At 38.6% G+C, this 16,050-nt stretch overlaps 1 protein-coding gene and 1 non-coding gene across 4 annotated transcripts in view; one reads left to right on the top strand and one right to left on the bottom strand.

The window, feature by feature from the left end:
* PDE3B (phosphodiesterase 3B) overlaps nt 1-16,050 on the top strand; it is a 189,172-nt gene that overhangs the window by 15,702 nt on the left and 157,420 nt on the right. The window lies entirely within an intron of this gene.
* Nucleotides 11,884-11,955, bottom strand: TRNAC-GCA. Its single transcript has one exon. It is a non-coding gene; the product is annotated as a tRNA-Cys (tRNA).

Below are 16,050 nucleotides of genomic sequence, written 5' to 3'. Positions count from 1 at the left end.
ATTCTGAACAAACTGAGAAAAGAGTAACAGATGACAGATCAGAATTCCACCTTTATTCCTGATAAAGCTCATGTTGTAGGACATAGGTTATGTATACAGGCAGTTTTGCTTTCTAGTCATAAAGCCTAGAGCTAAATAGACATACCTATGCACAGGCAGGACAGGGCCAGGAACATCCTCCCTGCTTGCTAGGAGAGCCCGTCCGTGGAGGAGCACTTGAGAACTACTTCCAGCTAGCAGGTAGGCCCCCAAGAGCAAAAAACAACAGGTAGAATTATGCTTAGGTAATTCTTTAGTCTAAACTTACCAATCATGTAAGTTACTATTCTCCTTCTAGGAGAAAAATAGTGAGGGAATAGAGAGAGGCCAGGGGCTTCCCTGGTAGCTTAGCTGGTAAAGAATCTGCCTCCAATGTGGGAAGCCCTGGTTCAATTCCTGGGTCAGGAAGATCCCCTGGAGAGAGGATAGGCTATCCACGCCATCATTCTCAGGCTCCCTTGGTGGCTCAGACAGTAAGGAATCCTGCAGTGCGGGAGACCTGGGTTTGATCCCTGGGTTGGAAAGATCCCCTGGAGGAGAGCATGGCAACCCCCTCCAGTATTCTTACCTGGAGAATCACTATGGACAGAGGAGCCTGGCAGGCTCCAGGCCATGGGATTGCAAAGAGCTGGACACGACTGGGCGACTAAGCACACAGTTAGAAAGTTTAGGGGAAATTCCAACTCGCAGAAACTCGTAGGATTGAGGAAAAGGCATTGCCTTTCAACATGAAAACAGGAGAAGCCATTTGTAATCCTAATACGTTTTATGCAACAAGTATTTTAAATTTTGCATGGCCTTATTTTTGCTACTGTAGTTTTTTACATAGTTGCATGGCACGTACTTAATTTTAAGACTGCTACAGATTCTACTTTTTTGTTCTTTTTTTCTTCTCTTGACAAAACTGAGTCACTTCCTTCTCAGTGTTCATCTACTATTGTTCCTAACACTCAGTATATTTGTTGACAGGTCTTTCTTGCCTTCTTTAAATGCACAGATAGTTTTTCATTCATTTATGTATGCCCTGTGCTTGCCATATACCAAATAGGTTATTGAATTGAATTACTGCATTATATACTCTTCTTTTCATCACTTATCATGGCATTTTTTTTTCCTAGTCGCTGCATACTACTTATAATTCTAGGGCTTCCCTGGTTGTTCAGATGATAAAGAGTCTGCCTCCAGTGTGGGAGACCTAGGTTTGATTCCTGGGTTGGGAAGATCTCCTGGAGAAGGGAATGGAAACCCACTGTAGTATTCTTGCCTGGAGAATCCCATGGACAGAAGAGACTGGTGAGTCACAGTCCATTGGGTTGCAAAGAGTTGGACATGACTGAGCTACTAACACACAGGCACACCCTTATAATACCGTTGTTGAAAATAGCATGAGGAAGAGAATTCCTAAAAAAAAAACAAAAACATTCTTGAAATCACAGAACCTAGCCAGGGGAGGGATTGCTTTAGGAGTGACAGAGTTTGTAAGTGAAGTGTAGAAGAACATTCAGAGCTGGGAGACTAATGTAGACCTTATGGGTAGGAATTCCCTCTTAAAAACAGAAGTAGCTTACAGTGGTGATTCGAAGTGACATTGGAGTGGTTCAGTAGTGCTGTACACAACTTTGATGTTAGTTCTTCAGATATGGCTTACAAAAAATGCTTCAGATTCGGTTTGAATGGTTCTCAGTTAACCAGTGTTGATAGAATGAACACTTTCAGTGCTTAGATGCACTTAAAAAAAATTTCTAGGGAGAACTTTGCATTTTTAATACAAATCTGCTAATTTTTATAGTTTGCCAAAGAGGAAAGTGAAAGTGAAGTTGCTCAGTCATGTCTGACTCTCTGCAACTCCATGGACTGTAGCCCACCAGGCTTCTCCGTCCATGGGGTTTTCCAAGCAAGAATACTCGTGTGGGTTGCATTTCCTTCTCCAGGGGATCTTCCCCACCCAGGGCTCGAACCCAGGTCTCCCACATTACAGGCAGACGCTTTACCCTCTGAGCCACCAAGGAAACCAAAGAAGAAGATGATAGTAAATTACTAGTTGTAATTATTTAGCAAGCTCCAGAAATGTGGTTATTTTAAACTACATTTATGCCTGGTAACTGACATTATCTTTTTACAAGTAATACTTTAGTTTAAATGCATTTTTTACTGTGACTGTTTCTCATATGTTTACCCCTGTTTCTGCTTACTGACAGAACTTGATGAAAATAGTTCATTATTTCCCTGAAAAGTAAGGGTTTTCATTTTACACTGTTTCTCTTACCGTGCTGTGATAGAAGGATGCCTTAAGTGCTTTATGAAGTCACCTTGCCAGATAGTAAGTGATCTCAGACTTTTTTGTATCTTGAGTTTTTACCTGCTCTTTAAAGGTTATTTTGCTTGCTTCTTATTGTTCGCTGTTATTTCTCAGTTATCAATCTTTAACACACATCCTCCCTACCTTTCCAATTTGCTACTGGTTATCAATAGTAGGTCAGGAAGCTAGTTAACCAAGCTAATTGGAATTGGGTGTAAATGTAAGGATGAAAAGGCCTGAAAAGTCTTTCTCATGGATAAAGTGTATGGACTTTGTAACATCTATTTTGACTGTTCAGAGACCTTTTTTGCTTGTTTTAATGAAGAATCTCTGGATAAATGAGGTGTTAGCCATATTGATTCAACATAAGCAGCCACATACAGATTTATTTTTCCTTTTCTTTTTTAGTGAGGTCTACTGTACATACCGTAAAGCGAACAAATGTTAGGTATACAGGTCAACAAAACTTCATATAAGTATATTCCCATATTATTACTGCTCAGATCAAAATAAGGAGCATTTTCAGCACCATAGGCAGCTCTCTTGTGTTCTCGCCCAGTTAATCACCACATCCAGAAATGTCCACGAGTCTGACCATTATCCTAATAGATTAGCTTTCTTGTCTTTGAATCTTTATAGAAACTGAAATTTGGGTTTTGTATTATTTTTTTATGTCATGAAGTATTGTTCTTTTGATTTTTTAGTGTTATGTCCCCTCATTTATTCTTTTAAGAATAATGTTATTTATTTTTGGCTGTCTGGGTCTTCACTGCTGCGAGGGCTTTTTCTCTGGTTGAGCAAGGGAGGGCTCCTCTTCACTGCAGTATGTGGGCTTCTCCTTGTGATGGCTTCTCTTGCTGCAGAGCAGGGACTCAGGAGTTGCAGCACGTGGGCTCAGTGGTTGCGGCTCCCAGGCTCTAGAGCACAGGCTTAGTGGCCGTGGCCCACAGGGTTAGTTTCTCCGCAGCATGTGGGTCCCATGTCTCCTACGTTGGCAGGTGGACTCTTGACCACTGAGCCACCAGGAATGCTCCCCCCTACCCCCATTTACTCTTGAAACATTCATTCAGTGCCTACTACAGGTAAGAAATTAATGATTTGGGAGATTCAAAGATGAATCTAGCACAGGGGAAAAAAAGTGCTATAAAGGAAGTATAAACAGAGAAGGTGTAGGGAAAGAGTAGTGATGTGTCAGTGAGGTCTTTGGCAGAAAATAAATGATATACTCAAATGGGTAAACTTGGAAGAGCTTACCGTAGTAGTGATTTATAGAAGTGTGGGAAGGGTTAAGGGAAGCTGACGTGGGATAATGAAGTATCTAGTGAGCAACAGTAGGTTGCCATCACAGCCTTTGGACATGTAAGGGCAGGAAGAGGAGGTTGTTGTCAAGACTGTGAGAGCATTTGAATAGAAGCTTTGGCTTCTGGTCGATTACTAACTAGAGGTGACATTGCTCCTCACTCGTTCTTTTCCTGTCTCCATTGGCTGAATTTACCCAAAAGACTGGGTAAAGGAGACTGGTATTACAGTCTATTCAGGACAGCCTTCTGGGGACAGAGAACAGAGTGGAGAAAAATGGAGAATGGCTCTGGAGGGGCAAATGAAATATACCCAGCACAACTGGCTTTTTAAAAACATAGTAGAGGACTTCCCTGGTGATTCAATTGGTTAAGACTCTGCACTTCCACTCAGGGGGCATGGGTTCAATCCCTGGCCGGGGAATTAAGATCCTGCATGCTGCGAGGCGTGGCCGAAAATAAATAAGTAGATAAATAAATTTTTAAAATTAAAACTGTATATACCATTCTCTGCAGAAGTGGAATAACTGCTTAGGAAGAGAAAATCATGAAAACAAAGATAGAGGAATAGTGAAATAAAAAATGTGCTCTGAAAATGGAAAGTATTTCAGTTTGGAGTCTGTGCTGAACAGAGAGGAATAGTAGGCCCTAAAAATGGAGAGTATTTGCAGGGAAACATTAGTTTTTACACTGCTTTTCCTTGTTTGTTATTAAATTTGCATTATATCATGGCTTTTATAAATGCATGAGAATCAGTGTTGCCTTCATCATTAGGTAGAAGATCCTGGGTCAAGCGTTGAGCCTTAGCATTGCCATCTGCGTGTGTTGCACGTGGGGACAGAGCCCTAACGGTAGAAAGAACAGGAGTCGTTCAGAGAGTGAGGTTAATAGTTAAGAATGTAGGCTCTGGAATTGGACTGTCTGTGTTTGTAGTCTGGCATCAGAATTCATTTTCCAGCTTGATGACCTGGACAGATTACCTAATCCAGGCCTCAGTTTTCTCATTAGTAAAATAGGCATAGTCATCACAACTTTACCATAGAGAAGTTGTGACTATTAAATGAGTCATTCATGTGAAGCGCTTAGCCCAGGGCCCAGCAGACACTGTCAAGAGATGTTATTAATATCTGTTTAAAAAATTATATTTAGGAGGTTTTACTTGTCTTCAGTTATTTGAAAGCCAGCCCTATAAAGTAGGGATTAAACTTCTTATTTTCATGAGAACTTCTGGGGTCAGAACTGAGATTAATGTGTTTAAATAACAATAGGCAGTTTTTTGACAAACATGAGAAAATCTTTTGGTCACTTAAAGGTGTTGGATCAGAGTTGATTACTTCATGAGATAATGATTTGCATGCCAGGGAAAGTGTTCAAGAAAAGACTGGGGATGTTTGAAAGTATATTCATGCATCATGAAAACACAACAAAACTAAATATCTTCAGGATACCTCACAACTGTAGCTTTATTCTTCAGAGTCTGTGAAAGTTGAAACACTGGATAAACCGTGTTGATTTCCTTTTCTCCTTCTCTGTTTATTCCTCTTGACAAGGTCAGTCCCTCCTGCCCTCCCCCCTTCCTTAATCCATCTTAAATGTCATCTTTCTTTAACAATATTTATTGAGCACATACAAACGTGCCAAGTTTTGTTCTAGGTACTGTGATGACTACTGTGAACAAGGTGCATAAAGTTTTTGTTCTAATGGAGTCTTAAAAATGGTAGCACAGGTAACTAGAAAATAAAAACATGGTTAAATAACTTCAGGTAGTTCTAAATTTCATGACAAAGTAAAATGGAATAATGGGCCAGGGTGGTGGAGGTGGAGGTGGTGCTTTAGGTAAGATCGTCAGGGAGAGCCTCTCTGAAGAGACATTTTAACTGACACATGAATGTTGAAAAGGCACTGGTCACATAAGCTCTGGGGGAGGAACATTCTGGGCTGAAGGACCTAGCAAAGATAAGGTCCCTGTGGTGGGAAAGACCCTGGCATACTTGGGAGTTAGTAAGAAAGATGGCTGGGTAGAGAGTGGTAGGAGAGGTAAGAAGCATGTGGATCACATAGGGCCTTGTAGACCATGTTGACACTTGCACTTCTTTCTAACTGCATTCTAATGGGAAGCCATGAGACAATTTCATGATATAATTCATGCTTCAGAAATACTATTCTGGCTCTTTTTTTATCGACTGTTGGTGGGGAGTCGGTAGAGTGGAAGCAGAAAGGTAGGTGGCTGTTGCAGTCGTACAAATGAGAGAAACTGGCTTGGACTATTTTAGTAGACTTTCTACCTCTACCCCTCTGATCCCCTGGATAGAATGTCCTTTTTTTTTTTTTTTTTAACATTTATAATGTTTTATATACGCTACTGTTAAAGTGCCTGTAGTTAAGTATGTGATCGCCTTCCTGTTCAGATGCTGAACTTCTTAAGGATAGGAGCAGTGTCATCCGTCTTTTGCATTCCTTATCCTCAGTTCCGTAGGTAGCACTGTAGTTAACGTAGCACGTAATAAGGATCTATTCAGTGAATTCATACCTGTTCTTTATTAGGTTAGAAAAGTCTCTTTCTATTCTTATTTTGCTGAAAGTTGAATGTTGTCAAATGAGTTTTCTGTGTCAAGTGATATGGTCATAAAGTATGTCTTTTTTGTTTCTTTACATTGTTAATTTGTTGGATTACATTGCTAGTTTTTTAAATATTGAACCAGCTTTTGCATCACAGGGTTAAGTACCACTCAGTTCTGGTGTATTCTTGTGCATTGCTGGATTTGATTTGTTAATATTTTATTGAGAATTTTTGCATCCACGTTCATGAGGGATATGTCTGTAGTTTTCTTGGTACTGTTTTTGTCTGGTTTTGGTATGGAGTAATAATGTCCCAGTATGAGTGGGGAAGTATTCCCTTTTCTGTTTTCAGAAGAGAGTATGTAGAATTAGTTCTATTTATTCTCTAAGTATTTAGTAGAATATTCCAGTGATATCATCAGGGACTAGAAATTCCTTTTTTATCTTTGGAAAGCTTTAAACTGTGTATTCAATTTATTAATTTTCTCTTGCTTTCCTGTTGTTTTTTCATTAATACGTGATTTTATCATTGTTACCTTTTTTCTGCTTGCTTATAGGCTTATTTTGTTCTCTTTCTAATTTAAGGTGGAAGCTTAGATTATTGTTTTTAGATTTTTCTTCTTTTCTAATATTAATATAGGCATTTAGTATTTTAGCTTTTTCTCTAAGGACTACTATAGCTGCATGTCATAAATTTTTATCTGTTATATCTTACTTTCCATTGGGTTCATATTATTTTCTAATTTTCCTTAAAATTTTATCTTCGAATTATAGCTTATTTAGAACTTATTTAATTTCTCAGTGTTTGGAGTATTTCTGTTATCTTTTTGTTGTTGATTTCTAGTCTAATTTTTAATTTTATTACGGTCAACTTACGTTATATAATTTCAATTCTCTACATATATTTGATGCCTGTGTATTATCTTTTCTTTGCTCTGTTTATCCTGGGTAGACATTCTAGGTGGTAGGCTATGTCTGTGCATCAGTTTTGCTGAATGATGCCAAATGGTTTTTCTGAAATAACTGCATAAAACTTTGTATAGGTAGTGTGTGTGGCATGTGTGCGTGTGCGTACGCTCACTCAGTTTAGTTGTGTCTGACTTTGTGACCCTTTGGACTATATTGATAGAAAAATTATTAATTGTGACTTCCCAAATATTTATTTAAATTAAAAAATCATAGCAAATTTATAAGTTATATTGAATTGATTTGAAATATTTGAATTTTGAAATAGAAATGGAAGTTGTATCCCAAAGAATATAAAAGTTGAAAAATATTTTACTAGTTAGAAAGCCATGTGGGGAATGTGAAGAAATATTGTTAAATGCTGTTAGAGAAACAATGGAATTGTGTTCATTTAATATTAATGAATTCTGAAGGTTTCCTGGAAATTTGATTGGTTTTGCTTCTAACCAAAGGTCGTTTGGAGACGGCAATGGCACCCCACTCCAGTACTCTTGCCTGGAAAATCCCATGGATGGAGGAGCCTGGAAGGCTGCAGTCCATGGGGTCGCTGAGGGATGGACACGACTCAGTGACTTCACTTTCACTTTTCCCTTTCATGCATTGGAGAAGGAAATGGCAACCCACTCCAGTGTTCTTGCCTGGAGAATCCCAGGGACAGGGGAGCCTGGTGGGCTGCCGTCTATGGGGTCGCACAGAGTCAGACACGACTGAAGCAACTTAGCAGCAGCAGCAAAGGTAGTTTACGTCCATCTAATGCATCACGGCTGTGCTGTACCAAGAACAGATGGAAGTTCCTGGGGGAGCTTTCCCACTGACCTATAATTTGAGATAGGATTATATTAATAGTTATGGAGCTACAGAAAGTTGCCACTGTTTCTATTTTCTTGCCTACCAAACATATTTCTTATTGCCTCTTCACTCATAGATCATACAGATTACATAAAATTCACTTTACTTATTGTCTAATACATTCATTTATAATCTTAAGATTATAATTCTAAAGGTGAAATGGATCTTAATTGAGTAATTTAGGAATTTACTCAAATCACTACATAGTTTCCTTTTTTTGAGTAATGCAAAATGTGCACTTCTCTTATTGTACAGGTTCAAAATGACTAAATAGGAGATAATTTTCTTTTATAGTTGCATTCAGAATTTTATTTCTGTGGTAGTAACTTGGAAGTATGCAGTTTCCCTTTTCATTTCATTTTACTGAAATCGATTTTTGTTGCTGTTTTTGGTAGAGAAATTTCAAATTTCACTAACATTTGATTTTTAACCATAGGGAAAATGTGTTTTCAAGAAATCAGAGATTTGAATTTGAAATATTTTTTATGTTAAATGTTCTGCCAACTTTTTGTTTAACCATGGACTCTTCATAACATCAAAGAGTTGCATGTTTTAGAGCTTAGAGAAAAATGGACACAGTGAATCCTAGCAACTGAAGGCAAATAGACAGATACGTCAGTGCCACGCTTATGTCAGCAGTTTGTCCTATTTGCTTGGGAACTCTTTTGTTTTAGTAGTATGTTTATAATGAAGTCTTTCACTGGAGCAGGGCTACATGACTGAATGTGTACTCTGTGTTGTCTGAGTACATTCTGTATACAAATTTTAAGACATGTATACAGGCATATTTATTGTTATGCTGCAGCCCATGGGGTCGCTAAGAGTCAGACACGACTGAGCGACTTCACTTTCACTTTTCACTTTCATGCATTGGAGAAGGAAATGGCAGTCCACTCCAGTGTTCTTGCCTGGAGAATCCCAGGGATAGAGGAGCCTAGTGAGCTGCCGTCTGTGGGGTTGCACAGAGTCAAACACGACTGAAGCGACTTAGCAGCAGCAGCAGCAGCTGCAGCAGCAGTTATTATTGATATTTAGTCTTATTTATTGTATTTGATTTCTTTCTCAAAAGTCTTTTATCTGTTCATGTTTGATAACTTGCACTAGGCTTTGCATTTCTACTTATGGTGTTCTTGCATGCATAGGGTACTGAGTGTGATTCCAGGTTAGGTCTGTATGGCTTATGAGCTACATGACTTGTTTTTAAAAGGGAAGTTTAAGCGGTGGAATAATCTGTGTTCTTCTTGAACAAGGCGTATAATTTCATTGTGCCTTAATTTTCTTAAATGTTACTCTGAAATTTTTTTACTAGGAATTTAAAAGGTATTACTAAAATGAAATTCAGAGTATTCTAGAGTACCCTGGAGTACTCTGAATTGAAGATCATAGGTTTGGAGCTCGAAAAAAGAATGAGTCTAGAGATCCAACTTTCAAAGCTACTCAGTATGTTTCCCCGAAGGCCTTGGGGAAATGTGATGCATCGGGGTCAGGCTTTGGAGTTCCTGCAGAGCACAAGGCTGACATATCCCTTTCCCATAGAGTTGATAGTCAAGTCACTACATTCTAGAGTGAGGATTATTTGCTAAGTCATAGATGAAGCTTGAGAATAGTTGAGATGTCGGGGTGGGGGGTGGGCAGCAGGTGGGAAAGGAGTGCAGATGAAATTTAAAAAAATTAAGGACAACATGACTTTGGGAAGTATCTGTATTGTGCAGGTTTTCAGGAGAAAGGCAAAAATTTGGGAAATACTTCTGTTTAGTGGTTGGCATGTCAAAGAGGAGTCAGTGAAGAAGAGTGGTAGGATGTGGAAGATTTACCACTTGTGCAAATTTCTTCTATAATTTGGGGAGAAAGGTGTTCACATGGCCACACATTTCTATAGGCTTTCCAAAAGTAAAGTATTTTAAGTGAAGAGTGCTGTCTCTTCCCATTCTTCATTTTCCCTCATGTCATGTAGCATTGGAGTGCCTATAGGCATTTTTGGGATCCAGCTAATGGAAATGGAAAGTTGAATTGGGGATACATTTAGTTTAGGTAGCATATGTTTATGTGGTTCATCGTCACTTCAGAGGATAGTTAGGTATGGGAATGTTCCTGTTCCTTCTGCAATAGGAAGGAATGACATTTGGAATACAGCTGACTCTTGAACAATACAGGTTTGAACTGTGGGGGTTTACTTACATGCAGATTTTTTTTTTTTTAGTAATAACTATAGTGCTGTGCTATCTGAAGTGGGTTGACTCTGTGGATGTGGAACCTTGGATATGAGGTGCTGCCTATATGGCGGGCTGACTGTAAATTATATGCAGGTTTTCAATGGCTCCGAGGGTTGGCACTCTTAGCCCCACAGTTGTTCAAGGGTCAACTGTACTCTTGTTACTTACTATACTGACTTAGTGTCATGGAAAAATATGCAAGGCCAGAGATTATAGATGATACAGACATGTTCTACAGAATCTGACACTAGTAGTATGTGAGTAGGGTAAGAGAAATACAATTTGAAATATACAGAACCAGAAGTTAGTATGGAGAAAACTCTTTTGAATCTGATAGCTTATAAAGAAAAGAAACAAAGTTTCTTTCTTTATAATCTGATAGCTTATAAAGAAAAGAAAGTAAGTTCCCCCAGATTTGGCAATACTAAAATTTGTGATACAGTAAATTTACTAAATACTAAGTTTATGACACAGCTAGTAACAGTTTGTGGACCCAGAAGAATATTTTCTAAAATGTGAGTAGTGATTTAGTCATCAGAGAGTTTTTTTAAAATCTGCCTCTTTATGGAAAATCTTACATATTTCCATCTCCTCATGGAAAATCATAGAAAATCTTACATATCATTGTCACACGAAGAAGTGTTCATGAAAGATATACAATTAAAATGTAGAAGACGTATTCTGGAAGTTTGTCAGGGAGTTTATTATTGATAGAGTTATGATGTTATTTTTCTATATTTTAGTGAAACTTGTTCCATTCTAGATAAGTATCTACCTTTATATCAAAGTTCATATTTGTAATTTTGCTTTTTTTACATAAAGAGTTTCCCCTAAATTATTTAAAGTCAAGGCCCAACAAAACCTGGGAGGCACAAAATCATGGATGTCATGAGGATAGTTTAAAGATGGAGGATGTGTTCTATCTTAAGTGATGCATTGAGGTCATATAGAAGGCAGTGTGACTTGGTGATAAAGGTCGTTATTGATGATCATGTGAATTTGGGAGTAGGGAGTGGAGTTTGTCTACTTTTTGAAGGAAATGGCAATATGTCAAATACTACTACTTTGCAGGGGTGCAAGCAAGGTCTAGGCAAGTGTTATGTGTGTGTGTGCTTCAAAGATAGATGCATATCTAAATATGTTAGAGAGGACTTCCCTGATGGTACAGTAGATAAGAATCCACCTGCCAATGCAGGGGACAGGGGTTTAGGGGTCGGAGAAGATCCCACATGCTGTGGCACAAATAAGCCTATGCACTACAATTACTAAGCCTGTGCTCTAGAGCCCAAGAGTCACAGTTACTGAGCCTTCATGCTGCAATTGCTGAATCCTGTGGGCCTTAGAGCCCGTACTCCACAAGAGAAGCCGTTGCAGTGAGAAGCCCATACACTGCAGCCTAGCCCCCTGGTTGCTACAACTAGAGAAAGCCCCCATGCAGCAACAAAGACCCGGAGCAACGACAAATTAAAAAAGATAAATGTTAGAGAGAGGGAAAAGATATATACATGGTGTACGTGTGTGTGTGTGTGTGTGTGTGTGTGTGTGAAGTGAAAGTCGCTCAGTTGTGTCCAACTCTTTGGGACCTGATGGACTATACAGTCCGTGGAATTCTCCAGGCCAGAATACTGGAGTGGGTAGCCATTCCCTTCTCCAGCAGATCTTCCCTACCCAGGAATTGAACCTGGGTCTCCTGCATTGCAGGCAGATTCTTTACCAACTGAGGTATCAGGGAATCCCATATATATGTGTGTGTGTCTATATATAGATACACATGTTTATATAGCACAGAAGGAAAAATTAAAGAAAATAGCAAGAGATGTTAAAGCAAAGCAGAGATAGTCACTAGAGCAGAGAGGTGAGGAAATGGGGTCAAGACAGGAGAGTGCATTAAACAGAATTCAGTGAAGGTGCAAACATTCTCCTTACACACTTGAGTAGTGTTTTTTAAATAGAGATTTAATTGATATATAACATTATATTAGTTTCAAGTGTACAAATAATGATTGAGTACTTGTGTTCAATGCAAAAAATGTCTAAACATCTGTCACCTTACATAATTATCAAAAAATTGTTTTTTCTTGTGACAAAGACTTTTAAGATTTACTCTTTCAGAAACTTTAAAATATGCAATAAAGTATTATTAAAATAATCACAACTTATTTTATAACTGGATCTTTGCACTTTGGACCTCCTTCACCACTTTCGTGCACTCCCACAGCCCCAACTCTAGGAAACCACCAATCCGCTCTCTGAATCTGTAGCTTATTTGTGGATGTTGGACTCACACACGTATCACACAGTTCCTACTCCTTCATCCATCAGTGGACACTTAGGTTATTTCCCTGTCTTGGCTATTCGTAAATAATGGAGGACTTCAGTGGTTGTATAGTTACCGCTGTTTTAGCTCTGTGTTAATGCTGAGTATTGTAATTGGTTTTCACAATGCTAGCCCCAAGCACTTCTTCCTGAAACTGTGACCTACTCTGCTTTGTTGTTTGATGTTCAGTCGCAAAGTCATGTCCGATTTGCAACCCTATGGACTGTAACCCACCAGGCTCCTCTGTTCATGGGATTTCCCAGGCAGGAATATTGGAGTGGGTTGTCATTTCCTTCCCCAGGGGATCTTCCCAACCCGGGGATCCAACTCGAGTTTCCTGCATTGGTAGGTGGATTCTTTACTGCTGAGCTACCAGGGAAGCCAGCTCTTTGCTTAGTTGGCTCCAGAATAACACAATTTGTGACATAATTGGAAGATAAGAATCTTTATTAGTTTAACATGTTAAACTCAGTCTTCTAAATTCTTGTTTGTATGAATGATTCAACCATATTAAAGATATATATCAAGTCTTTTGCTGGTAAGGTTATATAAACATTTTCATCAAAGACATGGAATACTGTCATCTTCTTTTTGTTTTATAGTTATTATGCAAAAGGGAAAAATTGAGTGTCAGTGTATTTATTACTACATTTTCCGTTCCATCCACTAGTATTTATTAGGTGTCTACTATATGCCAGACATGCATCTAGGTGCTGGGAGAGAGCTGTGAACAACATGGCCAAGGTCTCTGCCTTCATGTAACCTACATTCTAGTGGGGGAGATAGAAAATAAGCAGATAAGCACATATATTATCAGATAGCAATGTGTGTCATAAAGAAAAATAAGAGAGAGTAAGAGGACATTGTGTTGAAGGAGGATATTTAGATAATTTGATAGGAAAGCCAGGTAGGATATTTAGATAAAGTGATAGGAAAGCCAGTTAGGATATTTACAAATCACTTTTTGTCAGTATATTTAGAAACCTATTTTATGCAAACCAAAATGTGTTTATGAAGATCAAACCATTTAAAATTGAATAGGAGCAACATCTATTCACCATAGTTTTCTCATCTCTAAAATTTTAATAATAGTACCTGTCCTGAAGTTTCATTAGAGTTTAAATAAGATTCTGTATGTATATATATGTTCAAGAATAGCCTTGGCACAATGCTTGAGTTATTTTCGACTCTCAATAAATGTTGAGTCTCCTTTTTAGCATGACTTTATTTCCATTTATTTTATATGCATTTTTATGAACCAAATAGGTTGAGTTGACCAAGTCCTCTGTTAAATGCTTTCTTTTCCTGCAGATAGTTCCAAATTCCAGATTGAAGCTTTTTTTAAAATTTAGAGAATACAGAAATTTTAAATTGAGTTATAACATATAGAGCACACTAATCTTAAATATACTGCTCAATGGATATTTTCATAGGTATATACATATGTAATAACCACCCAGATCCAAATATACAATATTCCAAGCACACCAGAAGCACACTCTTACTCTCTAAGAGTAAACAAAGATTTTACTCCCTCCATATATTAACCACTATTCTAAGTTCTATCTCCATGAATTTTTTTGGCCTATTTTTGAATTTCATATAAATTGTTACATAGTACGTTATCTTTTATATCTGGTTTCATTTGCTGAAAATAACCTACAATATCCAAAAATATTGTTCAGTATATTACTCGTTTATTACAGTTCTGTGTACTATGGTGCAAATGTATTATTCATTCTCCAGTTTATAGACACTTGAGTTATTACCATTTGGGAGGAACATTTATGAATAAAGCTATTGTTATACATCTTTTGGTAGACATATATTAATTTTTGTTGACTATATACCTAGGAGTTGGGTTTACAGAATCACTGGGGGCTTCTCAGGTGACCCAGTGGTAAATAACCTGCCTGTGATGATTGAGCTGTGGGTTCCATCCCTGGGTCAGGAAGATCCCCTGGAGAAGGAAATGCCAACACTCCAGTATTCTTGCCTGGAGAATCCCATGAACAGAGGAGCCTAGTGGGCTACAGTCCTTAGGGTTGCAAAGAGTTATACACGACTAAAGCAACTTAACATTCATGCATGCAGAATAAGTATGGCACTCCACTCCAGTACTCTTGCCTGGAAAATCCCATGGACAGAGGAACCTGGTAAGCTGCAGTCCATGGGTCACTAAGAGTCGAACATGACTGAGCGACTTCACTTTCACTTTTCACTTTCACACATTGCAGAAGGAAATGGCAACCCACTCCAGTGTTCTTGCTTGGAGAATCCCAGGGACGGAGGAGCCTGGTGGGCTGCCATCTATGGGGTCGCACAGAGTTGGAAATGACTGAAGTGACTTAGCAGTAGCAGCAGCAGTTAACTGCCAAGTAGTTTTCCAGAGTTGTATCAGTTTACACACCCAGTAGTAGTTGATGATGAGTTGCAGCTGTTCCACTTTCTAATCAACACTTCCAATAAATACACGTAGCCATTCTATGAGTTGGATAGTGGTGTGTTATTGTCACTTTAATTGGCATTTCTTGGATGCTAATGATGTTTGAGTACTTTTCTATATATTGATTGGCCATTTGGATTTTCTCTTTTGTGAAATTCCTAACTAGATCTTTTGCCCATTTAAGAAAATGGATTGTCTTCTTTTTTTTTTTTTTAACTGACAGTGGATTGTCTTTTTTTTTCCCACTTGATTTATAGTAGTATTTTATATTCTTTATGAATTCTAGATATAAAACCTTTGCTGGATTTACGTACTGGTAGTCCATCCTGAAGGAGATCAGTCCTGGGTGTTCATTGGAAGGACTGATGCTGAAGTTGAAACTCCAGTACTTTGGCCACCTCATGCAAAGAGTTGACTCATTGGAAAAGACTCTGATGCTGGGAGGGATTGGGGGCAGGAGAAGAAGGGGATGACAGAGGATGAGATGGCTGGATGGCATCACCGACTTGATGGACATGAGTTTGAGTGAACTCAGGGAGTTGGTGATGGACAGGGAGGCCTGGTGTGCTGTGATTCATGGGGTCGCAAAGAGTCAGACACGACTGAGTGACTGAATTGAACTGAACTGAATATCTTCTGGTCTGTGGGTTTTCTCTTTGCTGTCAATATTTTTTATTTTAAATTTATTTTTTAATTGAAGGATAATTGCTTTACAGAATTGTGTTAGTTTATGCCAAACATCAACATGAATATCTTTTGATGAATGCGTGCCAGCATGCTAAGTCGCTTCATCTGTCCAAATCTTTGCAACCCTATGGACTGTGGCCCACCAGGCTCCTTTGTCCATGGGATACTTTGGGCAAGAATATTGGAGGGGGTTGCCATGTCCTCCTCCAGGGGATCTTCCTGACCCAAGGATCGAACCTGTGTCTCTTTTGTCTCTTGCATTGGTAGGCAGGTTCTTTACCACTAGCACCACCTGGGGTGAAGTAGCACCCCTTTTGATGAACAGAAGTTCTTAATTTTAATGAAGTACAACTTATTTTTTTCTATTAATAGTTTAG

The sequence above is a fragment of the Oryx dammah genome, unplaced genomic scaffold, assembly GCF_014754425.2.
Source record: "Oryx dammah isolate SB20612 unplaced genomic scaffold, SCBI_Odam_1.1 HiC_scaffold_17, whole genome shotgun sequence".
Lineage (NCBI taxonomy): Eukaryota > Metazoa > Chordata > Mammalia > Artiodactyla > Bovidae > Oryx > Oryx dammah.
The sequence above is the reverse complement of the archived record's forward strand: the minus strand, read 5'-3'. Positions and strand labels throughout refer to the sequence as shown.